The sequence below is a fragment of the Oncorhynchus masou genome, unplaced genomic scaffold, assembly GCF_036934945.1.
Source record: "Oncorhynchus masou masou isolate Uvic2021 unplaced genomic scaffold, UVic_Omas_1.1 unplaced_scaffold_659, whole genome shotgun sequence".
In the NCBI taxonomy this organism is placed as follows: Eukaryota; Metazoa; Chordata; class Actinopteri; order Salmoniformes; family Salmonidae; genus Oncorhynchus; species Oncorhynchus masou.
In genome coordinates, this window is record NW_027013031.1 from 253,555 (window position 1) to 280,043 (window position 26,489).

A 26,489-nucleotide genomic window follows, 5' to 3' on the forward strand; every position below is an offset into this window, starting at 1 on the left:
CGTCTCCTTTACATGTTAGCTAAAGGCATCTCCTTTACATGTTAGCTAAAGGCATCTCCATTACATGTTAGTTAAAGGCCTCTAATTTACACGTTAGCTAAAGGCGTCTCCTTTACATGTTAGCTAAAGGCATCTCCTTTACATGTTAGCTAAAGGCATCTCCTTTACATGTTAGCTAAAGGCATCTCCTTTACATGTTAGCTAAAGGCATCTCCTTTACATGTTAGCTAAAGGCATCTCCTTTACATGTTAGCTAAAGGCATCTCCTTTACATGTTAGCTAAAGGCCTCTCCTTTACATGTTAGCTAAAGGCATCTCCTTTACATGTTAGCTAAAGGCATCTCCTTTACATGTTAGCTAAAGGCATCTCCTTTACATGTTAGTTAAAGGCATCTCCTTTACATGTTAGCTAAAGGCATCTCCTTTACATGTTAGCTAAAGGCATCTCCTTTACATGTTCGCTAAAGGCATCTCCTTTACATGTTAGCTAAAGGCATCTCCTTTACATGTTAGCTAAAGGCATCTCCTTTACATGTTAGCTAAAGACATCTCCTTTACATGTTAGCTAAAGGCACCTCCTTTACATGTTAGTTAAAGGCATCTCCTTTACATGTTAGTTAAAGGCCTCTAATTTACATGTTAGCTAAAGGCATCTCCATTACATGTTAGCTAAAGGCATCTCCTTTACATGTTAGCTAAAGGCATCTCCTTTACATGTTAGCTAAAGGCATCTCCTTTACATGTTAGCTAAAGGCATCTCATTTACATGTTAGCTAAAGGCATCTCCATTACATGTTAGCTAAAGGCATCTCCTTTACATGTTAGTTAAAGGCATCTCCTTTACATGTTAGCTAAAGGCATCTCCTTTACATGTTAGCTAAAGGCATCTCCTTTACACGTTAGCTAAAGGCATCTCCTTTACACGTTAGCTAAAGGCAACTCCTTTACACGTTAGCTAAAGGCATGTCCTTTACACATTAGCTAAAGGCATCTCCTTTACACGTTAGCTAAAGGCGTCTCCTTTACACGTTAGCTAAAGGCGTCTCCTTTACACGTTAGCTAAAGGCGTCTCCTTTACACGTTAGCTAAAGGCGTCTCCTTTACACGTTAGCTAAAGGCGTCTCCTTTACACGTTAGTTAAAGGCATCTCCATTACATGTTAGCTAAAGGCATCTCCTTTACATGTTAGTTAAAGGCATCTCCTTTACATGTTAGCTAAAGGCATCTCCTTTACATGTTAGCTAAAGACATCTCCTTTACATGTTAGCTAAAGGCAGCTCCTTTACATGTTAGCTAAAGGCATCTATGCCTTTAGCTAACATGTTAGCTAAAGACATCTCCTTTACATGTTAGCTAAAGGCAGCTCCTTTACATGTTAGCTAAAGGCATCTCCTTTACATGTTAGCTAAAGGCATCTCCTTTACATGTTAGCTAAAGGCATCTCCTTTACACGTTAGCTAAAGGCATCTCCTTTACACGTTAGCTAAAGGCGTCTCCTTTACACGTTAGCTAAAGGCATCTCCTTTACACGTTAGTTAAAGGCATCTCCTTTACGTTAGCTAAAGGCGTCTCCTTTACATGTTAGCTAAAGACATCTCCTTTACATGTTAGCTAAAGGCATCTCCTTTACATGTTAGCTAAAGGCATCTCCTTTACATGTTAGCTAAATGCATCTCCTTTACATGTTAGCTAAATGCATCTCCTTTACATGTTAGCTAAAGACATCTCCTTTACATGTTAGCTAAAGGCATCTCCTTTACATGTTAGCTAAAGGCATCTCCTTTACATGTTAGCTAAAGGCATCTCCTTTACATGTTAGCTAAAGGCATCTCCTTTACATGTTAGCTAAAGGCATCTCCTTTACATGTTAGCTAAAGGCATCTCCATTACATGTTAGCTAAAGGCATCTCCTTTACATGTTAGCTAAAGGCATCTCCTTTACATGTTAGCTAAAGGCATCTCCTTTACACGTTAGCTAAAGGCATCTCCTTTACGTTAGCTAAAGGCGTCTCCTTTACATGTTAGCTAAAGGCATCTCCTTTACATGTTAGCTAAAGGCATCTCCCTTACATGTTAGCTAAAGGCATCTCCTTTACATGTTAGCTAAAGGCGTCTCCTTTACATGTTAGCTAAAGGCATCTCCTTTACATGTTAGCTAAAGGCATCTCCTTTACACGTTAGCTAAAGACATCTCCTTTACGTTAGCTAAAGGCATCTCCTTTACATGTTAGCTAAAGGCATCTCCTTTACATGTTAGCTAAATGCATCTCCTTTACATGTTAGCTAAATGCATCTCCTTTACATGTTAGCTAAAGACATCTCCTTTACATGTTAGCTAAAGGCATCTCCTTTACATGTTAGCTAAAGGCATCTCCTTTACATGTTAGCTAAAGGCATCTCCTTTACATGTTAGCTAAAGGCATCTCCTTTACATGTTAGCTAAAGGCATCTCCTTTACATGTTAGCTAAAGGCATCTCCATTACATGTTAGCTAAAGGCATCTCCTTTACATGTTAGCTAAAGGCATCTCCTTTACATGTTAGCTAAAGGCATCTCCTTTACGTTAGCTAAAGGCATCTCCTTTACGTTAGCTAAAGACATCTCCTTTACATGTTAGCTAAAGGCATCTCCTTTACATGTTAGCTAAAGGCATCTCCTTTACATGTTAGCTAAAGGCATCTCCTTTACATGTTAGCTAAAGGCATCTCCTTTACATGTTAGCTAAAGGCATCTCCTTTACATGTTAGCTAAAGGCATCTCCTTTACACGTTAGCTAAAGACATCTCCTTTACGTTAGCTAAAGGCATCTCCTTTACATGTTAGCTAAAGGCATCTCCTTTACATGTTAGCTAAAGGCGTCTCCTTTACATGTTAGCTAAAGGCATCTCCTTTACATGTTAGCTAAAGGCATCTCCTTCTTAAAGGCAGTTCCTGTACTTTAGATGTGTGTGTATTGTTGTGAAATGGATAAATATTACTGTTAGATATTACTGCACTGTTAGCGCTAGAAACACAAGCTACACCCGCAATAACATCTGCTCAACACATGTATGTGACAAATAACATTTGATTTGATTTTAGAAAAACGAGAATAAAGCGGCAATAGTACTGTTTGTCCATTTTGAGAGGCTGTAGCCAAAATAACTCAAGAAATCTGACGTTCATTTTGACATTTTTACCTTAGAGATCTTAGTTTCGCAATTTTACATTGAACTAAGATATTTGGTAAAGTATTTTTAAATAAAACATTTGCATGGAAACAAGTCGTATCTCGTTGAATGACAGACTTTATTGAAGAAACCCCACCGTTGACCAATCACCGACGAGGGTCTTCGGGTCCGCGCTGCGGCTCGCCTGTCGAGTAATGTGTGCCTGAACAGTCGGAAAACTCTCACCAAAGTCTATACATACATATTATGGATGATGGACACCCACAAATAAATACATACTATATGTAATGCGTGTCGGATTGACATAAAAAATCATCTGACATGTTCTGAGTCACTGAGACAGGCACGTGGAGACGTCAGAGGACCCGCCTGTGTAATGAACCCCAAGGCCTCGTAGAGGGATAGGAGAAGCACAGCTACCATTGAACAGTCTATCCTTATGGTTTATACACCAGTAAATCTCTATTGGCGAGGGATAGGAGAAGCACAACTACCATTCTACAGCCTATCCTTATAGTTTATACACCAGTAAATATCTGCATTGCCGAGTGACTTCCGTGTCATTACACAAACAGACGATACCTCCTTCTATTGAACGAATAGCCGCTGTTAAACCACCCAGCTACTTCCTGACGTCTGCGATTCAGACCGGAAAACCAAATATAACTCCGGGTTTTATTAACTCATTTAAAAACAAATAACCACCATGGAATCAACATCTAACAACTACGAGCGGAACTGTGTTCTGTGTTGTCAGGAGCTCGACATCTTCGCCCTGGGGAAATGCGACCACCCGGTGTGTTACCGCTGCTCGACCAAAATGAGGGTGCTGTGCGACCAGAAGTACTGCGCCGTGTGCCGGGAGCAGCTCGACAAGGTAACACCGACTACCGGCCCGACTACTCTACAGCGGGGATGCGCTGGGAACACTGTAGGCCGTGGTATCTGCTCAGCTACGTTTCCAATGATCTCTCATGGACTCTTATCGAACTCCTTCAGTTCGGTCGGAGGGGGTTTATTTACTTACTTAGATAGTTATTCGTCAAAGTCAACACATATATTTGTCGTTTGTAAGTGGTAATAGGCAGGCACGGGCTAACCCCTCCACACACACACAGTTAAATGACCTAAGACACGTAATGACTAACGTTAGCTTGAGTGTTTTCACAAATAGAACAAAGAGGTTAGTTATAACACATTTTGGTGTTATTGTAATCAAGTAAGTAGTTTTTGTATTTATGTAGGTAACTAATAAGTATGGAACCGATGCTATACGGCCATGTAAGGTTGTCTTATGAGAGAGAGCTGTCAGGCTTCATGAAGGGTAGGGTGGTGGTTATGTAATGGTTTGTAATTTACTACCCGGGACGGGACAGTCACCCCTCCCCGTACCATGGACCGAGCCACAGATGATTCATTATATTGACCAGGGCCCGGTTTCCCGACAGCGATGGCGTTTTGGTTGGACTGTTTTAACTATCCATCTTTCCTACAACGGCCGATGATGTTACATGCGTTTCCCAAAAACACCACGTAGAGACAGCGGTCTGATAGATCAGGAAGAAAGGGATCACTGCTCTAGGATAAGTTTTCTCCATTCAAATATGACCTCATTAACATGGTAATTATTTCACAATGCAGACGACGGATCAGCTCCTAGACAGACATTAGGCCTAATGCTTACTCAATAAAAATGCACTAAATCACAGATTTGGCACGTCATTGCTCGCATGTTAGGCTACACATGATATATTTTTGACAAATTACAGATTTTGTGAAAAGTACAAGTAGGAAAATAGAAGTCAATTAATTGAACATGAAATGTAATTTCAATATACTTGAAATGAGCCTATAGCCTAATGTTTAAATTTGAATGCATCCATCTCATTTCTTTCATTTGAAATGGCTTTTCATACTTCACATCAATTGCAAAGACATTGAGAACTTTGTATTCGTAGTCGACTTTGTTCTGAAGTTATCAGCGTTCAGAAAGACTGATAAGCCAGGTGATTCTGTTTGTCTCGTTTAGCAACTCGGTCATTTCCAAGTTTCCTAGTTCTGCGACATGAGGCCGGCATTATGCCCTGTTTACATTGTGAAGTACGCTACATGACCAAAAGTATGTGGAACTCGGTAGGGAACTTTTGCAACCGAGGACAGACGATTTTTACGAGCTTCAGCACTCGATGGTCCCGTTCTGTGAGCTTGTGTGGCCTACCACTCGAAGCTCAGCCGTTGTTGCTCCATGACTGTTTCCACTTCACAATAACAGAGCTTACAGTTGACCGGGGCAGCTCTAGAAGGGCAGAAATTTGACAAACTGACTTGTTGGAAAGGTGGCGTCATGACGGTGCCACGTTGAAACTCACTGAGCTCTTCAGTAAGGACAATGTTTGTCTATGGAGATTGCATGGCTGTGTGCTCGATTTATACAACCGTCAGCAACGCGTGTGGCTGAAATATCTGAATCCACTCATTTGAAGGGGAGTCCACATACTGCTGTATATCCAGTGCATCTCTATTTAACCACGCTGTACATCTTCATGCAAAGCTCATTCCGCTACTGGACGGCGGGGTTGCCGTGGTTTTTCGCTACGGGACGGCGGGGTTGCCGGGGTTTTCGCTACGGGACGGCGGGGTTGCCGGGGTTTCCATACTGGACGGCGGGGTTGCTGGGGTTTTCGCTACGGGACGGCGGGGTTGCGGTTTTCCTGAAATTTGAGCTACTTTGAAATCGATGTGAAAATGTATTGGTTGAAGGTGTTTCGGACTACTTCTAAATTGCACCGCGGTCGCCATGGCGTTTCTCAACAACAACAAAAATATATATTTCACTGTGACCTGCTGACTATCAGAGAATCAGGCCAAAGATGTTTATAGCTAATCCAAGAGAGACCACAACCTGTGGTTTGCAATGGGAATAAATGAGTCATAGTTGGCAGAACAAGCAAGGATGGAGGCAGAGCAAAGCACGAGCTCCCAAGATCCTATTGGCTCATTTTATGCGTGTATTTGCATATTTTCATTAGGGAACGCCTACTCTGAAGTGCGGGTGTGCAAAAACTAAATTCACTTTTTGGAAACATTGGCAAATGGTGAGGGGAAAAAGTAAACTCAACTTAGTTCATAACTGATTTTAGGTTTGGGAACCGTGAACTGTATTGAGATCAAACATTTCATCGACGAGAACATTGGCAGAATGTCGGCCAATATCCATCTCGCTCCATCTTCTCCCACTGGGCTTCCTCTCATCACCATATTTGGTCATGAGTTGAAACGCAGACCGGATGGGTTTCCTCTCATCACCATTTTTGGTAGTGAGTTGAAACGCCGACCGGATGCTTCACATTTATACATCCTGTGAAATATCGGTCTCATTGTTCGATCTGTGATCAAGCAGTGAGGCCAGCTGTTGCTGAGTGAGTGGTGGGGAAGGGGGGGGCTGTAGGGGTGTGTCAGTTTCTAAACCCAGAAGTGCAAAACCGCAAGACTTCCAGGAACGCTTTTGAAACAGACCAAGCAGACCAGACAGGTTTGGGGTTTGAGAAGTCAATAAATATAAGTGAACAATTCTGGCTTTAGTTGTTAATTTTTTCAATCTACAGATGCAACCGAGATTTGAGCTTAAATCTTAAGTAGTTGAACATGTTATTTCTCGAACCTCATAAAAGTGACAAACTGACACGTTTTAATTTTTGGCAAAAAACAACTTCATCGGCCTCCCCGAGTGGCGCAGCGGTCTCAGGGCACTACAGCCGCGTCGTCCAGGGGAGGGTTTGACCGGTGGAATTTCCTTGGCTCACTGCGCTCTAGCGACTCCTTGTGGTGGGCCCGGGTGCCTGCAAGCTAACCTCGTTTGTCAGTCGAATGGGTTTTCCTCCTCCACATTGGTGCGGCTGGCTTCCGGGTAAAACGAGCAGTGTGTTAAGAAGTAGCTCGTCTTGGCGGGTCATGTTACGAAGGACGCAAGACTTGACCTTCAACCTCTCCCCGAGCTCGTTGGGGAGTTGAGACGAGATCGTAACTACTAATTGGATGTCATGAAATTGGGGCGAAAAGGGGGTAAAACCCTTTTTCTGTGAAAGGCTCCTTTGATCTGACGGCCTGCACAAGCGCAAAACGACCGTTAAACCTGATGACATGTTTCTGCGTATGAGCTGAGCTAGCCAATGTCGCAATGACATCACCTACAAGCATGAGCTTGGATTTGTATTGGAAAAGCAGTTCCTGCCCGTCTTCCTACGGTCTCTGGGGGAGTTCCTGCCCGTCTTCCTGCGGTCTCTGGGGGAGTTCCTGCCCGTCTTCCTACGGTCTCTGGGGGAGTTCCTGCCCGTCTTCCTGCGGTCTCTGGGGGAGTTCCTGCCCGTCTTCCTGCGCTCTCTGGGGGAGTTCCTGCCCGTCTTCCTGCGCTCTCTGGGGGAGTTCCTGCCCGTCTTCCGGCGGTCTCTGGGGGAGTTCCTGCCCGTCTTCCTGCGCTCTCTGGGGGAGTTCCTGCCCGTCTTCCTGCGCTCTCTGGGGGAGTTCCTGCCCGTCTTCCTGCGGTCTCTGGGGGAGTTCCAGCCCGTCTTCCGGCGGTCTCTGGGGGAGTTCCTGCCCGTCTTCCGGCGGTCTCTGGGGGAGTTCCTGCCCGTCTTCCTGTGGTCTCTGGGGGAGTTCCTGCCCGTCTTCCTAGGGTCTCTGGGTGTGCGTTGAGAGAGCGCTGCAGCAGGCAGCTGAGTCACCTGAGTGAGAGGAGACATTTGCTGCCTTCACATGCTAGTCAGAACTAGGAAAGTCTGAAATGTCCGACTTGCTTAACTGGTTGTAGTTATACACGTGCCTCGTTCAATCAATCAGCAAGTCGGACGTTTCTGAGCTTCCAATTCCGACTAGCATGTGAACAGCAGACGCACGTCCTGACAGCTGTTTCAGCGGTTGTAGTTGGGCTGTTTAATGTGTCATTGTGGAGACATCTTTTTCCATAAAACATCAGTTCTAGCGTGTTAAAGCACTGGAAAACCACTGAGCACTAGAGAGCATGAGATTCATTCGGTTGTAGGTGGTTTAAACTGCATTATAATATCGACTCTGCTTATGGAAAACCGTATCAAGCGGAAGGTTTTTACGCTCAGTTCTTGGGTCTCGAGTGGAAGTTATGCAACTCCCTTCTGTGCCTCTGTTATTGGGGAACAGTCCAGGGGCCTCTGTTATTGGGGAACAGTCAAGGGGCCTCTCTTATGGGGGAACAGTCTAGGGGCCCCTGTTATGGGGGAACAGTCTAGGGGCCTCTGTTGTGCGGGAACAGTCTAGGGGCCCCTGTTATGGGGGAACAGTCCAGGGGCCTCTGTTAGTGGGGGAACAGTCCAGGGGCCTCTGTTAGTGGGGGAACAGTCCAGGGGCCTCTGTTAGTGGGGGAACAGTCCAGGGGCCTCTGTTGTGGGGGAACAGTCCAGGGGCCTCTGTTGTGGGGGAACAGTCCAGGGGCCTCTGTTATTGGGGAACAGTCCAGGGGCCTCTGTTGTGCGGGAACAGTCCAGGGGCCTCTGTTGTGGGGGAACAGTCCAGGGGCCTCTGTTGTGGGGGAACAGTCCAGGGGCCTCTGTTGTGGGGGAACAGTCCAGGGGCCTCTGTTGTGGGGGAACAGTCCAGGGGCCTCTGTTGTGGGGGAACAGTACAGGGGCCTCTGTTGTGGGGGAACAGTACAGGGGCCCCTGTTAGTGGGGGAACAGTCCAGGGGCCCCTGTTAGTGGGGGAACAGTCCAGGGGCCTCTGTTAGTGGGGGAACAGTCCAGGGGCCTCTGTTGTGGGGGAACAGTCCAGGGGCCTCTGTTGTGGGGGAACAGTCTAGGGGCCTCTGTTGTGGGGGAACAGTCTAGGGGCCTCTGTTGTGGGGGAACAGTCCAGGGGCCTCTGTTGTGGGGGAACAGTCCAGGGGCCCCTGTTAGTGGGGGAACAGTCCAGGGGCCTCTGTTAGTGGGGGAACAGTCCAGGGGCCTCTGTTAGTGGGGGAACAGTCCAGGGGCCTCTGTTAGTGGGGAACAGTCCAGGGGCCTCTGTTGTGCGGGAACAGTCCAGGGGCCTCTGTTGTGGGGGAACAGTCCAGGGGCCTCTGTTGTGGGGGAACAGTCCAGGGGCCTCTGTTAGTGGGGGAACAGTCCAGGGGCCTCTGTTAGTGGGGGAACAGTCCAGGGGCCTCTGTTGTGGGGGAACAGTCCAGGGGCCTCTGTTAGTGGGGGAACAGTCCAGGGGCCTCTTATGGGGGAACAGTCCAGGGGCCTCTGTTAGTGGGGGAACAGTCCAGGGGCCTCTGTTAGTGGGGGAACAGTCTAGGGGCCTCTGTTGTGGGGGAACAGTCCAGGGGCCTCTGTTAGTGGGGGAACAGTCCAGGGGCCTCTTATGGGGGAACAGTCCAGGGGCCTCTGTTAGTGGGGGAACAGTCCAGGGGCATTAGGCTACAGGTGATCAGCATTAGGCTACAGGTGATCAGCATTAGGCTACAGGTGATCAGCATTAGATTAGGCTACAGGTGATCAGGATTAGGCTACAGGTGATCAGCATTAGATTAGGCTACAGGTGATCAGGATTAGGCTACAGGTGATCAGCATTAGGCTACAGGTGATCAGCATTAGGCTACAGGTGATCAGCATTAGATTAGGCTACAGGTGATCAGCATTAGGCTACAGGTGATCAGGATTAGGCTACAGGTGATCAGCATTAGATTAGGCTACAGGTGATCAGCATTAGATTGAAGGTAATAGTCAGATTAGACAACAGGCGATCAGCATTAGATTAGGCTACAGGCGATCAGCATTAGATTAGGCTACAGGCGATCAGCATTAGATTAGGCTACAGGCGATCAGCATTAGATTGAAGGTAATAGTCAGATTAGGCTACAGGCGATCAGCATTAGATTAGGCTACAGCTGATCAGCATTAGATTAGGCTACAGGCGATCAGCATTAGATTAGGCTACAGGCGATCAGCATTAGATTAGGCTACTGGCGATCAGCATTAGATTAGGCTACTGGCGATCAGCATTAGATTAGGCTACTGGCGATCAGCATTAGATTAGGCTACTGGCGATCAGCATTAGATTAGGCTACAGGCGATCAGCATTAGATTAGGCTACAGGCGATCAGCATTAGATTAGGCTACAGGTGATCAGCATTAGATTAGGCTACAGGTGATCAGCATTAGATTAGGCTACAGGTGATCAGCATTAGATTAGGCTACAGGTGATCAGCATTAGATTAGGCTACAGGTGATCAGCATTAGATTGAAGGTAAACCAGATTAGGCTATTGGGAAACACAAGCACTTGCCTCAATGTCCTCGCTATTTGTGTTGAATTTGAACTAAGCAAACTGCTAAATCATTCAGTTTACATTTTGCCTCCACTTTGTCTTGGCTACTGTAGGCTATCTGAAATGAGATTACGTTTTATCAGGGGCTATAGGCTACCTGTATTTAGCTAAGCAAACCATGGTAACGTTTAATTCCAATCATAAAACCAGATTTTAGTTAGTATCCTGTGCCTATTGAAATGACAAGTCAATCTCGCTAATAGGTCATTTTATAAGTTTGTAGGTTTGGCATCTGATAAAAGCACAATTGCCAGAAAAAACGAGCCTGACATTTGTTTACAGTGGTATCTTCAACCTAGCCTAGCATTCATCTAGCTACGGTGGTATCTTCAACCTAGCCTAGCATTCAGCTAGCTACGGTGGTATCTTCAACCTAGCCTAGCATTCAGCTAGCAAGCTGCTCTGCAGTGCAAGCAAGCTTGCTATAAAATTAGAGAAACTAGTTGAGGAAAAAGTAACTAAACACCTGAAACCATATATTTATCCTGTTTTTTTGCAGTTTCCCAAAATATGTATGGTCTCAAACAGATTCTCCATCTCATTATAAACACCACTCTGGTCTGTTCAGTAGTGGGACTACAGACAGATTTCACTACTCACTTTAACTAGCTGGCTCATCCCTTTCTCTGTTAGTTTGTGAGCTAGTACCCTAGGGTAGGGTTAGCTTCATTTAACAGCTGTACTTTGATTGTCGCTGTAATGTTGGCTGGAATAACAAGTAAAACCCCAAGGCCTTGACCCCAGCTACCAGTGGACAGGTCAGGTAAAGGCTGATTCCCATTGACAGGCTGTTTGTGTCTAGGTGCTGTTTGTGTCTAGGTGCTGTTTGTGTCTAGGTGCTGTTTGTGTCTAGGTGCTGTTTGTGTCTAGGTGCTGTTTGTGTCTAGGTGCTGTTTGTGCAGCTACCAGTGGACAGGTCAGGTAAAGGCTGAATCCCATTAACAGGCTGTTTGTGTCTAGGTGCTGTTTGTGTCTAGGTGCTGTTTGTGTCTAGGTGCTGTTTGTGTCTAGGTGCTGTTTGTGCAGCTACCAGTGGACAGGTCAGGTAAAGGCTGAATCCCATTAACAGGGTGTTTGTGTCTAGGTGCTGTTTGTGACTAGGTGCTGTTTGTGTCTAGGTGCTGTTTGTCTAGGTGCTGTTTGTGTCTAGGTGCTGTTTGTGTCTAGGTGCTGTTTGTGTCTAGGTGCTGTTTGTGTCTAGGTGCTGTGTGTCTAGGTGCTGTTTGTGCAGCTACCAGTGGACAGGTCAGGTAAAGGCTGAATCCCATTAACAGGGTGTTTGTGTCTAGGTGCTGTTTGTGCAGAAGTTGGTGGCGTTCTCCTCTCAGCCCCTCCAGATGCTGCAGGTGGAAAGGAAACATGACATCTACTTTACAGACTCCAAGATATACGCTCAGTTCAGGTATACTGCTTTCCTCCTCCTTATCACTCTTCCTCCTATCCCTCTCTCCTCTTCCTCCTATCCCTCTCTCCTCTTCACCCTGGACCGCTCTTCCTCTCCTGTCCTCCTCCTGGACCGCTCTTCCTCTCCTGTCCTCCCCCTGGTCCTCTCTCCTCTTCCTCATATTCCTCTTCCTCATATTCCTCTTCCTCCTGGCCCTCTCTCCTATCCCTCTCTTCCTCTCCTGTCTTCCCCCTGGACCTCTCTATCTACTATAAGTCTCTGTCTCTCTTCCTCATGTCTCTCTCTGTCTCTGCCTGTAGGACACTGCTACAGTCTGAGTGTCCTGTGTGTCCAGAGTCTAAAGTCTTCTCAAAGTTTGAGGAGTTGGAGCAGCACATGAGGAAACAGCATGAACTCTTCTGTTGCAAACTCTGTACCAAACACCTGCAGGTAGGTATGTTTGTCTGTCTGTCTGTGTTATACCTGTCTGTCTGTGTTATACCTGTCTGTCTAACATATATGTAACCTATTCCCACCAGATCTTCTCCCATGAGAGGAAGTGGTATAACCGGAAGGATCTGGCACGTCACCGTACCCATGGTGACCCAGATGACACATCTCACCGCGGACACCCGCTCTGCAAGTTCTGTGATGACCGTTACCTTGACAACGACGAGCTGCTGAAACACCTCCGTAGAGACCATTACTTCTGTCACTTCTGTGATGCTGACGGAGCCCAGGAGTACTACAGGTACACACACACACAACCAGTCACATGTCTGGACACACAGACACACACAGACACACACAACCAGTCACATGTCTGGACACACAGACACACACAGACACACACAACCAGTCACATGTCTGGACACACAGACACACACACAACCAGTCACATGTCTGGACACACAGACACACACACAACCAGTCACATGTCTGGACACACACACACACACACACACACACAACCAGTCACATGTCTGGACACACACACACACACACACACACACACACAACCAGTCACATGTCTGGACACACACACAGACACACACACAACCAGTCACATGTCTGGACACACACACAGACACACACACAACCAGTCACATGTCTGGACACACAGACACACACAGACACACACAACCAGTCACATGTCTGGACACACACACACACAGACACACACACAACCAGTCACATGTCTGGACACACAGACACACACACACAACCAGTCACATGTCTGGACACACAGACACACACACACACAACCAGTCACATGTCTGGACACACACACACACACACAACCAGTCACATGTCTGGACACACACACACAACCAGTCGCATGTTTGGACACACACACAGACACACACACACACACACAACCAGTCGCATGTTTGGACACACACACAGACACACACACACACACACACACACAACCAGTCGCATGTTTGGACACACCTACTCATTCCAGGGTTTTTCTTTATTTTTTTACTATTTGGTGTACAGAACACAGCCCTATTTGGATAAAGACAAAGCCCATATAATGGCAAGAAGAGCTCAAATAAGCAAAGAGAAATGACAGTCCATCATTAATTTAAGACATAAAGGTCAGTCAATCTGGAAAATGCCAAGAACTCTGAAAGTTTCTTCAAGTGCCGTCGCAAAAACCATCAAGCGCTGTGATGAAACTGGCTCTCATGAGGACTGCCACAGGAAAGGAAGACCCAGAGTTACCTCTGCTGCAGAGGATATGTTCGTTAGAGTTAACTGGCTCTCATGAGGACCGCCACAGGAAAGGAAGACCCAGAGTTACCTCTGCTGCAGAGGAGAAGTGTATTAGTTAAATGCACCTGTTCAGAGGAGACTGAATGAATCAGGCCTTCATGGTTGAATTGCTGCAAAGAAACCACTACTAAAGGACACGAATAAGAAGAGACTTGCTTAGGTTAAACACAAGCAATGAACGGATGATCTCTGCATGTGTGGTTCCCACCGTGAAGCATGGAGGAGGAGGTGTGATGGGGTGGGGGTGCTTTGCTGGTGACACTGTGAGGGATTTATTTTGAATTCAAGGCACTCTTAACCAGCATGGCTACCACAGCATTCTGCAGCAATACACCATCCCATCTGGTTTGCACTTAGTCCCACTATCATTGATTTTTCAACAGGACAATGACGCAACACACCTCCAGGCTGTGTAAGTGCTATTTGACCAAGAAGGAGAGGGATGAAGTGCTGCATCAGATAACCTGGCCCCCACAATCCCCTGACCTCAACCAAATTGAGATGGTTTGGGATGAGTCTGATCGCAGAGTGAAGGAAAAGCAGCCAACCAAGTGCTCAGCATATGTGGGACCTCCTTCAAGACTGTTGGAAAAGCATTCCTCGTGAAGCTGGTTGAGAGAATGCCAAGAGTGTGCAAAGCTGTCATCAAGGCAAAGGGTGGCTACTTTGAAGAACCTCAAATATAAACTCTGTAAAAGAAATAAACTTCCTCTAACTGTCAACTGCGTTTGTTTTCAGCAAACTTTACCTGCGTTCTGAGCCCTCTCCTGTACTCCCTGTTCACCCACGACTGCATGGCCACGCACGCCTCCAACTCAATCATCAAGTTTGCGGACGACACAACAGTGGTAGGCTTGATTACCAACAACGACGAGACGGCCTACAGGGAGGAGGTGAGGGCCCTCGGAGTGTGGTGTCAGGACAATAACCTCACACTCAACGTCAACAAAACTAAGGAGATGATTGTGGACTTCAGGAAACAGCAGAGGGAACACCCCCCTATCCACATCGATGGAACAGTAGTGGAGAGGGTAGTAAGTTCCTCGGCATACACATCACAGACAAACTGAATTGGTCCACTCACACAGACAGCATCGTGAAGAAGGCGCAGCAGCGCCTCTTCAACCTCAGGAGGCTGAATAAATTCGGCTTGTCACCAAAAGCACTCTACAGATGCACAATCGAGAGCATCCTGGCGGGCTGTATCACCGCCTGGTACGGCAAGTGCTCCGCCCACAACCGTAAGGCTCTCCAGAGGGTAGTGAGGTTTGCACAACGTATCACCGGGGGCAAACTACCTGCCCTCCAGGACACCTAAACCACCCGATGTTACAGGAAGGTCATAAAGATCATCAAGGACAACACCCACCCGAGCCACTGCCTGTTCACCCCGCTATCATCCAGAAGGCGAGGTCAGTACAGGTGCATCAAAGCTGGGACCGAGAGACAGAAGCTGTTTTTCAATCTCAAGGCCATCAGACTGTTAAACAGCCACCACTAACATTGAGTGGCTGCTGCCAACACACTGACTCAACTCCAGCCACTTCAATAATGGGGATTGATGGGAAAGGATGTAAAATATATCACTAGCCACTTTAAACAATGCTACCTAATATAATGTTTACATACCCTACATTATTCATCTCATATGTATACGTATATACTGTACTCTATATCATCTACTGCATCCTTATGTAATACATGTATCACTAGCCACTTTAAACAATGCTACCTAATATAATGTGTACATACCCTACATTATTCATCTCATATGTATACGTATATACTGTACTCTATATCATCTACTGCATCCTTATGTAATACATGTATCACTAGCCACTTTAAACAATGCTACCTAATATAATGTGTACATACCCTACATTATTCATCTCATATGCATACGTATATACTGTACTCTATCATCGCATATCTATCTATCTATCTATCTATGCATCCTTATGTAATACATGTATCACTAGCCACTTTAACTATGCCACTTTGTTTACATACTCATCTCACATGTATATACTGTACTCGATACCATCTACTGTATCTTGCCTATGCTGCTCTGTACCATCACTCATTCATATATCCTTATGTACATATTCTTTATCCCCTTACACTGTGTATAAGACAGTAGATTAGGAATTGTTAGTTAGATTACTTGTTGGTTATTACTGCATTGTCGGAACTAGAAGCACAAGCATTTCGCTACACTCGCATTAACATCTGCTAACCATGTGTATGTGACAAATAAAATTTGATTTGATGAACATAACAAGATTCAACAACTGAGACAAACTGAACAAGTTCCACAGACATGTGACTAACAGAAATGGAATGAACTAAGGGGGGGTGGGATCCAAATCAAAAGTAACAGTCAGTATCTGGTGTGGCCACCAGCTGCATTAAGTACTGCAGTGCATCTCCTCCTCATGGACCGCACCAGATTGGTCAGTTCTTGCTTTGAGATGTTACCCCACTCTTCCACCAAGCACTGCAAGTTCCCGGACATTTCCGTGGGGAATGGCCCTAGCCCTCACCCTCTGACCCAAGAGGTCCCAGACGTGCTCAATGGGATTGAGGTCCAGGCTCTTCGATGGCCATGGGAGAACACTGACATTCCTGTCTTGCAGGAAATCATAAACAGAATGAGCAGTATGGCTGGTGGCATTGTCATGCTGGAGGGTCATGTCAGGGTGAGCCTGTAGGAAGGGTACCACATGAGGGAGAAGGATGTCTTCCCTGTAACGCACAGCGTTGAGATTGCCTGCAATGACAACAAGCTCAGTCCGATGATGCTGTGACACACCGCCCCAGACCATGACGGACCCTCCATCTCGATCCCGCTCCAGAGTACAGGCCTCGGTGTAACGCTCATTCCTTCGACGATAATCGCGAATCCGACCATCACCCCTGGTGAGACAAAACCACGACTCGTCAGTGATGAACACCTTTTGTCTGTCCTGTCTGGTCCAGCGACGGTGGGTTTGTGCCCATAGGCGACGTTGTTGTCGGTGATGTCTGGTGAGGACCTGCCTTACAACAGGCCTACAAGCCCTCAGTCCAGCCTCTCTCTTAGCTTTTCGGGGCAGTCTGAGCACTGATGGAGGGATTGTGCGTTCCTGGTGTAACTCGGTCAGTTGTTGATGTTCGGATGTACCGATCCTGTGCAGGTGTTGTTACATGTGGTCTGCCACTGCGAGGACAATCAGCTGTCCATCCTGTCTCCCTGTAGCGCTGTCTTAGGCGTCTCACAGTACGGACATTTCAATTTATTGCCCTGGCCACATCTGCAGTCCTCATGCCTCCTTGCAGCATGCCTATGGCACGGTCACCAGATGAGCAGGGACCCTGGGCATCTTTCTTTTGGCGTTTTTCAGAGTCCGTAGAAAGGCCTTTTTTAGTGTCCTAAATTTTCTAAACTGTGACCTTATTGCCGTCTGTAAGCTTAATGACCGTTCCACAGGTCCATGTTCATTAATTGTTTATGGTTCATTGAACAAGCATGGGAAACAGTGTTTAAACCCTTTAAAATGAAGATCTGTGTTTTTTTTTAATTTAACACTATTTTGGTTACTACATTATTCCATATGTGTTATTTCAAAATTTTGATGTCTTCACCATTATTCTACCAAGTAGAAAATAGTAAAAAATTAAGACACCCCCGCCCCCCTCTGTATCTGTCCTAAGCATGTTGGTGCCCCCCTTCTCTCCACAGTGACTACCAGTACCTGAGCGAACACTTCCGGGAGGCCCACTACCTGTGTGAGGAGGGGCGCTGTGCTACGGAGCAGTTCACCCACGCCTTCAGGAGCCAGATCGACTACAAGGCCCACAAGGCCTCAGCACACAGCAAGAACCGAGCCGAAGCACGACAGAACCGACACATAGACCTGCAGTTCAGCTATGCCCCTCGCCAGACCCGACGCAACGATGGTGAGACTGGATACTGTGCTTTTCTGTCTAAACAAACTGGATTTCAGGCCTGCTTGGTAACAACACACTGTGTGTTCCTTCAAGGAGGCATGGTGTCTGGAGAGGACTATGAGGAGGCGAGGTCGGGTCGGGGGGAAGAGGAAGGAGCCAAGGGAACCAACCGAACACCAGAGGTAGCTGGAGATACAACCGGTCAGTATGACATCATCACTATGAGACCACCATGACAACCGTGACACATCACACTAATCAACTTTAAGTAACGTCAAACCAGTTGATTTCAGTTCATTTGTCCAAAACATTGCTGGGTTGCACCGATTTACTCTTATTGATTTCTAGCTAGCGGTGGCTAAAGTTAGCTGATGATCTAAACTCACCATTACAAGACAGGGAGTTTAGCATTTTATATCATAAACTCTCACCATTACAATAACAGGGGAGTTTAGCATTTTATATCATACCTCCAAGACATGCTAACCTCTCACCATTACAATAACAGGGGAGGTTAGCATACCTCCAAGACATGCTAACCTCTCACCATTACAATAACAGGGAGGTTAGCATTTTATATCATATCTCCAAGACATGCTAACCTCTCACCATTACAATAACAGGGGAGGTTAGCATTTTATATCATACCCCCAAGACATGCTAACCTCTCACCATTACAATAACAGGGAGCATTTTATAATATCTCCAAGACATGCTAACCTCTCACCATTACAATAACAGGGGAGGTTAGCATTTTATATCAAACAAATGTCGCCCCATTCCGTACAAATGTGCGCAACCGCAACATTCAAACAAGGTTACAAAGAAAACTAATGGGACTGTAGCGACTGTGTTGACTTCAAAATCGGGTTGAGAACTAGGTTTTTTTATTCAAGCTTTGATCGCCATGGTAATGGATCTATAGTATTGGAGAAAAGTTGAAAAAACTGACCCTCCGTTCCGTCATGTCGTAACGTACAGCACGCATAAAGCAACTATTTCTGTCTTACAAGCTCTCTCCACCAGGTGTAGCACTTCTATCATCCTCGTCATTTTTTTCGTCATTGCATGCGATCATCATTCTCAAAGCCGCTATTTACTTCTAAGATCACTTTAGAACCGCCCTAATAACCCGATTCAAATTTGACACAAACCTTCCAATAGGTATGTAATGCCACATTAACTCTTTTATAGTGTTTTATTTACATTTTAGAGGAGATAAGTTGGACAGATCGAGTGAAAAAAGCAATTTTCCCACACGACAACATCTCTCCTTCTCACTATCACGCATTAGTTTCGCTTCCCCACCCGCCATTTGTTTTAAAGACCCGACGGGGCTCATTGCCTGCTTGAATTATGCAGAAACGGGCAGCGTTTAGGTCATGTATTTGATTCTGTTGGAAAGGGGAGAAATTGTGCTTTACAATGGTATTGACATTACAGTTGATCTGGAAGTATTACGTTTTTGGGGCGCTAATATAAGGGCAATTGTACGGACCAAGGCGATGTACGAGTTTACGTTACTTGAAGTAGGCTACCCACCTCTCACCCACAGACACAAACAAACATTATCATGAACACGTAGCCCCAGCTTCACCATATAAGTTAGCTAGCTAGTCAACTAGCAAGCTCGGCTGTTGGTTTATAAAAACCTAAACAAGTTACGAATGTATCTAGCCAGGCTAATGTTGCTTGCTAGCTAACCATGACCTTGCTAGCTAGGTAACGGGCGTTTTCAATTTAAAAACTTGCTCTATTTAAAAACGTTATTATTTACTACATTTAGCTAACATTAGTTAATCCAGAGATTCTTACCTTTTGCCTGGATTCGTCAGTCTGGTCCAGATCATCACGGCCCTGGTGAGTGACGCTTGACAGGCGTTTCTAGTTCTGTATGATAGCCACATTAGCAGCTAATTAGCATATACTTTTTTTTAGTTGTAATTACAGGCGACTATATTGATACAAATCACCTTGTTTTAGAGAGATTTACACAGTTATCAAAACATCACGCCAGGGTGAACCTCCATGGTTATCAAAACATCACGCCAGGGTGAACCTCCATGGTTATCAAAACATCAGACCAGGGTGAGTCTCCATGGTTATCAAAACATCAGACCAGGGTGAGTCTCCATGGTTATCACAACATCAGGCCAGGGTGAGTCTCCATGGTTATCACAACATCAGGCCAGGGTGAGTCTCCATGGTTATCACAACATCAGGCCAGGGTGAGTCTCCATGGTTATCACAACATCAGACCAGGGTGAGTCTCCATGGTTATCAAAACATCAGACCAGGGTGAGCCTCCATGGTTACCACAACATCAGGCCAGGGTGAGCCTCCATGGTTATCACAACATCAGGCCAGGGTGAGCCTCCATGGTTATCACAACATCAGGCCAGGGTGAGCCTCCATGGTTATCACAACATCAGGCCAGGGTGAGCCTCCATGGTTATCACAACAGGGCCAGGGTGGGCCTATACCAAACAGTCCTTATTTGAAGTGACTCTAATATCCACAATGAATAAAAATGAATTGTAGATAAACGATTGGAACCATTTGCGTGTTTCACCAGTGTTTTCTGGGTATTATGACTCTGTGATAGACTATAACAGTGCTGTGTTTTGGTAGTGAGGAGGAGGACAGGGAGTTGGCAGTAGCAGTCAGAGCCTCTTTGATGCAGCAGAGGAGACAGGAGGACGGAGGACGAGACACCCAGGACAGGAGCGGAGCGCCCAAACACCGCAAAGAGGAGCGGATGGAGAGGCCCGAGCGGATGGAGAGGCCCGAGCGGATGGAGAGGCCCGAGCGGATGGAGAGGCCCGAGCGGATGGAGAGGCCCGAGCGGATGGAGAGGCCCGAGCGGATGGAGAGGCCCGAGCGGATGGAGAGGCCCGAGCGGATGGAGAGGCCCGAGCGGATGGAGAGGCCCGAGCGGATGGAGAGGCCCGAGCGGATGGAGAGGCCCGAGCGGATGGAGAGGCCCGAGCGGATGGAGAGGCCCGAGCGGATGGAGAGGCCCGAGCGGATGGAGAGGCCCGAGCGGATGGAGAGGCCCGAGCGGATGGAGAGGCCCGAGCGGATGGAGAGGCCCGAGCGGATGGAGACTGAGGAGAGACACAGGAGTGTTCCTGTCAAACCTCCAGCAGAAGCTCCCCCAGTGAGGACCATGAAGAGTAACCCTCTGACAGGAGATGACTTCCCAGCTCTCCTGGGGGCTGCAGCACCCACACTGAGGTACACACACACACACACCCCGAGGTGAAGGTGTATACCAGCTGTGTTATCAGTGTTATACCCTAACACTGTAAAGCCCCCCCCCCGGCCCAGTCTCTTTGTTGTGATGTGCAGTACCAGTCAACAGTTGGGACACCTACTCATTCCAGGGGTTTTTCTTTATTTGTACTATTTTCTACATTGTAGAGCAATAATGATGTCAAAACTATGAAATAACACATATGGAATCATGTGGTAACCAAAAAAGTGTAACCAACAAAATCTAAATTATTTTATATTTGAGATTCTTCAAAGATGCCTTGATGACAGCTTTGCACACTCTTGGCATCCTCTCAACCAGCTTCTTGAGGTAGTCACCTGGAATGCTTTTCAATTAACAGCTGTGCCTTGTTAAAAGTTCTTTTGTGGAGTTTCTTTCCTTAACCTCTAGTGACACACGTTTGGCTGAGAAATCGACCGGAAATTGCGGTCATGACAACGCCGAAAAATATTCCAAATTAGCTCCATAATATCGACAGAAACATGGCAAACGTTGTTTTGAATCAATCCTCAAGGTGTTTTTCAAATATCTATTCGATAATATATCAACCGGAACAATTGGTTTCTCAGTAGAAGCGATTGGAATAATGGCTACCTCTGTACTTTACGCAAGATTTTCTCCGGGAGCATCATGTGACCACTTGCGCAATGTAGCCCCCTACGGGTATTCTTCAACATAAATGCGTAAAACTACGTCACAATGCCGTAGACACCTTGGGGAATACGTAGAAAGCGTAAGCCGGTGGTGGTATTCACAGCTCAATAGGGACTCATTGGAACGCAGCATTTTCAAAATATGGGCACTTCCGGATTGGATTTTATCAGTTCTGTTATAGTCACAGACAATATTTTTACAGTTTTGGAAACGTTAGGGTTTTCTATCCAAAGCTGTCAATTATATGCATATTCTAGCATTTTGTCCTGACAAAATATCCCGTTTAAAAATGAAAATATTGCCCCTAGAGTCACAACAGGTTAATGCGTTTGAGCCAATCAGTTGTGTTGTGACAAATTGGGGGTGGTAAACAGAAGATGGCCCTATTTGGTAAAAGACCAAGTCCATATTATGTTAAGATCAACTCAAATAAGCAAAGAGAAACGACAGTCCATCATTACTTTAAGACATGAAGGTCAGTCAATACGGAAAATGTCAAGATTCTTCCACGAAAGTGTCTTCAATGCAGTCGCAAAAACCATCATGATGAAACTGTCTCTCATGAAGACGGCCACAGGAAAGGAAGACCCAGAGTTACCTCTGCTACAGAAGATAACTTAATTCTAGTTACCATCTTCAGAAATTGAAGCCCAAATAAATGCTTCACAGAATTCAAGTAACGGACACATCTCAACATCAACTGTTCAGAGGAGACTGCGTGAATCAAGCCTTCATGGTTGAATTGCTGCAAAGAAACCACTTCTAAATGACACCAATAAGAAGAGACTTGCTTGGGCCAAGAAACACGAACAATGGACATTAGACTGGTGGAAATCTGTCGTTTGGTCTGATGGAACCAGAAATCTCAAATTTGGACTCCACTGCCGTGTCTTTGTGAAATGCAGAGATGGGTGAACGGATGATCTCCGCATGTGTGGTTCCCACTGTGAAGCATGGAGGAGGAGGTGTTTTTTTAAATTCAAGGCACACTTAACCAGCATGGCTACCACAGCATTCTAAAGTGATACGCCATCCCATCTGGTTTGCGCTTAGTGGGACTATCATTTCTTCTTCAACAGGACAATGACCCAACACACCTCCAGGCTGGGTAAGGGCAATTTGATGAAGGAGAGTGATGAAGTGCTGCATCAGATGACCTGGCCTCCACAATCCCCTGACCTCATCCCAATTGAGATGGTTTGGGATAAGTTGGACCGCAGAGTGAAGGAAAAGCAAGACTGTTGGAAAAGCATTCCTCATGAAGCTGGTTGAGAGAATGCCAAGACACTGCAATGCTGTCATCAAGTAAAAGGGTGGCTACTGTTGAAGAATCTAAAATATACAATATATTTTGATTTAACACTTATGTTATTTCATAGTTTTGATGTCTTCACTTATTAAATAGTAAACAAAAAGAAAAACCCTTGAATGAGTAGGTGTGTCCAAACTTTTCACTTTTTACTGGTATGTTACCGGTAAATACATTAATGTGTGTGTTACAGTGTAAAGCCTCCCCCCAGGTCTCTCTGTAGTGATGTATGTTATAGGTGTGTATATATTGTGTGTTACAGTGTAAAGCCTCCCCCCAGGTCTCTCTGTAGTGATGTATGTTATAGGTGTATATATATTGTGTGTTACAGTGTAAAGCTTCCCCCCAGGTCTCTCTGTAGTGATGTATGTTATAGGTGTATATATATTGTGTGTTACAGTGTAAAGCCTCCCCCCCAGGTCTCTCTGTAGTGATGTATGTTATAGGTATATATATATTGTGTGTTACAGTGTAAAGCCCCCCCAGGTCTCTCTGTAGTGATGTATGTTATAGGTATGTAAAGCCTCCCCCAGGTCTCTCTGTAGTGATGTATGTTATAGGTATATATATTGTGTGTTACAGTGTAAAGCCCCCCCCAGGTCTCTCTGTAGTGATGTATGTTATAGGTATATATATTGTGTGTTACAGTGTAAAGCCCCCCCCAGGTCTCTCTGTAGTGATGTATGTTATAGGTATATATATTGTGTGTTACAGTGTAAAGCCCCCCCAGGTCTCTCTGTAGTGATGTATGTTATAGGTATATATATTGTGTGTTACAGTGTAAAGCCCCCCCAGGTCTCTCTGTAGTGATGTATGTTATAGGTATATATATTGTGTGTTACAGTGTAAAGACCCCCCCCCCCCAGGTCTCTCTGTAGTGATGTGTTATAGGTATTGTGTGTTGTAAAGCCCCCCCCCAGGTCTCTCTGTAGTGGTATGTTATAGGTATATATTGTGTGTTACAGTGTAAAGCCCCCCCCAGGTCTCTCTGTAGTGATGTATGTTATAGGTATATATATTGTGTGTTACAGTGTAAAGCCCCCCCCCCAGGTCTCTCTGTAGTGATGTATGTTATAGGTATATATATTGTGTGTTACAGTGTAAAGCCCCCCCCCCCCAGGTCTCTCTGTAGTGATGTATGTTATAGGTGTATATATATTGTGTGTTACAGTGTAAAGCCCCCCCCAGGTCTCTCTGTAGTGATGTATGTTATAGGTATTTATATATTGTGTGTTACAGTGTAAAGCCCCCCCCCCCCAGGTCTCTCTGTAGTGATGTATGTTATAGGTATATATATTGTGTGTTACAGTGTAAAGCCCCCCCCCCCCAGGTCTCTCTGTAGTGATGATGTTATAGGTATATATATTGTGTGTTACAGTGTAGGTATCTGTAGTGATGTATGTTATAGGTATATATATTGTGTGTTACAGTGTAAAGCCCCCCCAGGTCTCTCTGTAGTGATGTATGTTATAGGTATATATATTGTGTGTTACAGTGTAAAGCCCTGACCCCCCCAGGTCTCTCTGTAGTGATGTATGTTATAGGTATATATATTGTGTGTTACAGTGTAAAGCCCCCCCCCAGGTCTCTCTGTAGTGATGTATGTTATAGGTGTATATATATTGTGTGTTACAGTGTAAAGCCCCCCCAGGTCTCTCTGTAGTGATGTATGTTATAGGTATATATATTGTGTGTTACAGTGTAAAGCCCCCCCCCCAGGTCTCTGTAGTGATGTATGTTATAGGTATACATATTGTGTGTTACAGTGTAAAGCCCCCCAGGTCTCTCTGTAGTGATGTATGTTATAGGTATATATATTGTGTGTTGTGTAAAGCCCCCCCCAGGTCTCTCTGTAGTGATGTATGTTATAGGTATATATATTGTGTGTTACAGTGTAAAGCCCCTGACCCCCCCCCCCCAGGTCTCTCTGTAGTGATGTATGTTATAGGTATATATATTGTGTGTTACAGTGTAAAGCCCCCCCAGGTCTCTCTGTAGTGATGTATGTTATAGGTATATATATTGTGTGTTACAGTGTAAAGCCCCCCCCAGGTCTCTCTGTAGTGATGTATGTTATAGGTATATATATTGTGTGTTACAGTGTAAAGCCCCCCCCCCCAGGTCTCTCTGTAGTGATGTATGTTATAGGTATATATATTGTGTGTTAGTGTAAAGCCCCCCCCAGGTCTCTCTGTAGTGATGTATGTTATAGGTATATATATTGTGTGTTACAGTGTAAAGCCCCCCCCCCAGGTCTCTCTGTAGTGATGTATGTTATAGGTATATATATTGTGTGTTACAGTGTAAAGCCCCCCCCCAGGTCTCTCTGTAGTGATGTATGTTATAGGTATATATATTGTGTGTTACAGTGTAAATAGGTCTCTCTGTAGTGATGTATGTTATAGGTATATATATTGTGTGTTAGTGTAAAGCCCCCCCAGGTCTCTCTGTAGTGATGTATGTTATAGGTATATATATTGTGTGTTACAGTGTAAAGCCCCCCCAGGTCTCTCTGTAGTGATGTATGTTATAGGTATATATATTGTGTGTTACAGTGTAAAAGCCCCCCCCCAGGTCTCTCTGTAGTGATGTATGTTATAGGTATATATATTGTGTGTTACAGTGTAAAGCCCCCCCAGGTCTCTCTGTAGTGATGTATGTTATAGGTATATATATTGTGTGTTACAGTGTTGACCCCCCCCAGGTCTCTCTGTAGTGATGTATGTTATAGGTATATATATTGTGTGTTACAGTGTAAAGCCCCCCCCCAGGTCTCTCTGTAGTGATGTATGTTATATGTATATATATTGTGTGTTATAAAGCCCCCAGGTCTCTCTGTAGTGATGTATGTTATAGGTATACATATTGTGTGTTACAGTGTAAAGCCCCCCCAGGTCTCTCTGTAGTGATGTATGTTATGATGTATAAAGCCCCCCAGGTCTCTCTTAGTGAGTATGTTATAGGTATATATATTGTGTGTTACAGTGTAAAGCCCCCCCCCCAGGTCTCTCTGTAGTGATGTATGTTATAGGTATATATATTGTGTGTTACAGTGTAAAGCCCCCCAGGTCTCTCTGTAGTGATGTATGTTATAGGTATATATATTGTGTGTTACAGTGTAAAGCCCCCCCAGGTCTCTCTGTAGTGATGTATGTTATAGGTATATATATTGTGTGTTACAGTGTAAAGCCCCCCCCCCCCAGGTCTCTCTGTAGTGATGTATGTTATAGGTATATATATTGTGTGTTACAGTGTAAAGCCCTAACCCCCCCCCCCCCAGGTCTCTCTGTATATATATTGTGTGTTAGTGTAAAGCCCCCCCAGGTCTCTGTAGTGATGTATGTTATAGGTATATATATGTTACAGTGTTCCCCCCCAGGTCTCTCTGTAGTGATGTATGTTATAGGTATACATATTGTGTGTTACAGTGTAAAGCCCCCCCCAGGTCTCTCTGTAGTGATGTATGTTATAGGTATATATATTGTGTGTTAGTGTAAAGCCCCCCCAGGTCTCTCTGTAGTGATGTATGTTATAGGTATATATATTGTGTGTTACAGTGTAAAGCCCCCCCCCAGGTCTCCTGTAGTGATGTATGTTATAGGTATATATATTGTGTGTTACAGTGTAAAGCCCCCCAGGTCT

General features: G+C 45.4%; 1 pseudogene; it reads left to right on the top strand.

Moving 5' to 3' along the window:
- The first annotated feature begins 3,596 nt into the window (after positions 1-3,596).
- The window catches only part of LOC135536748 (E3 ubiquitin-protein ligase ZNF598-like), a 47,764-nt pseudogene continuing 24,871 nt past the window's right edge, over positions 3,597-26,489 (top strand).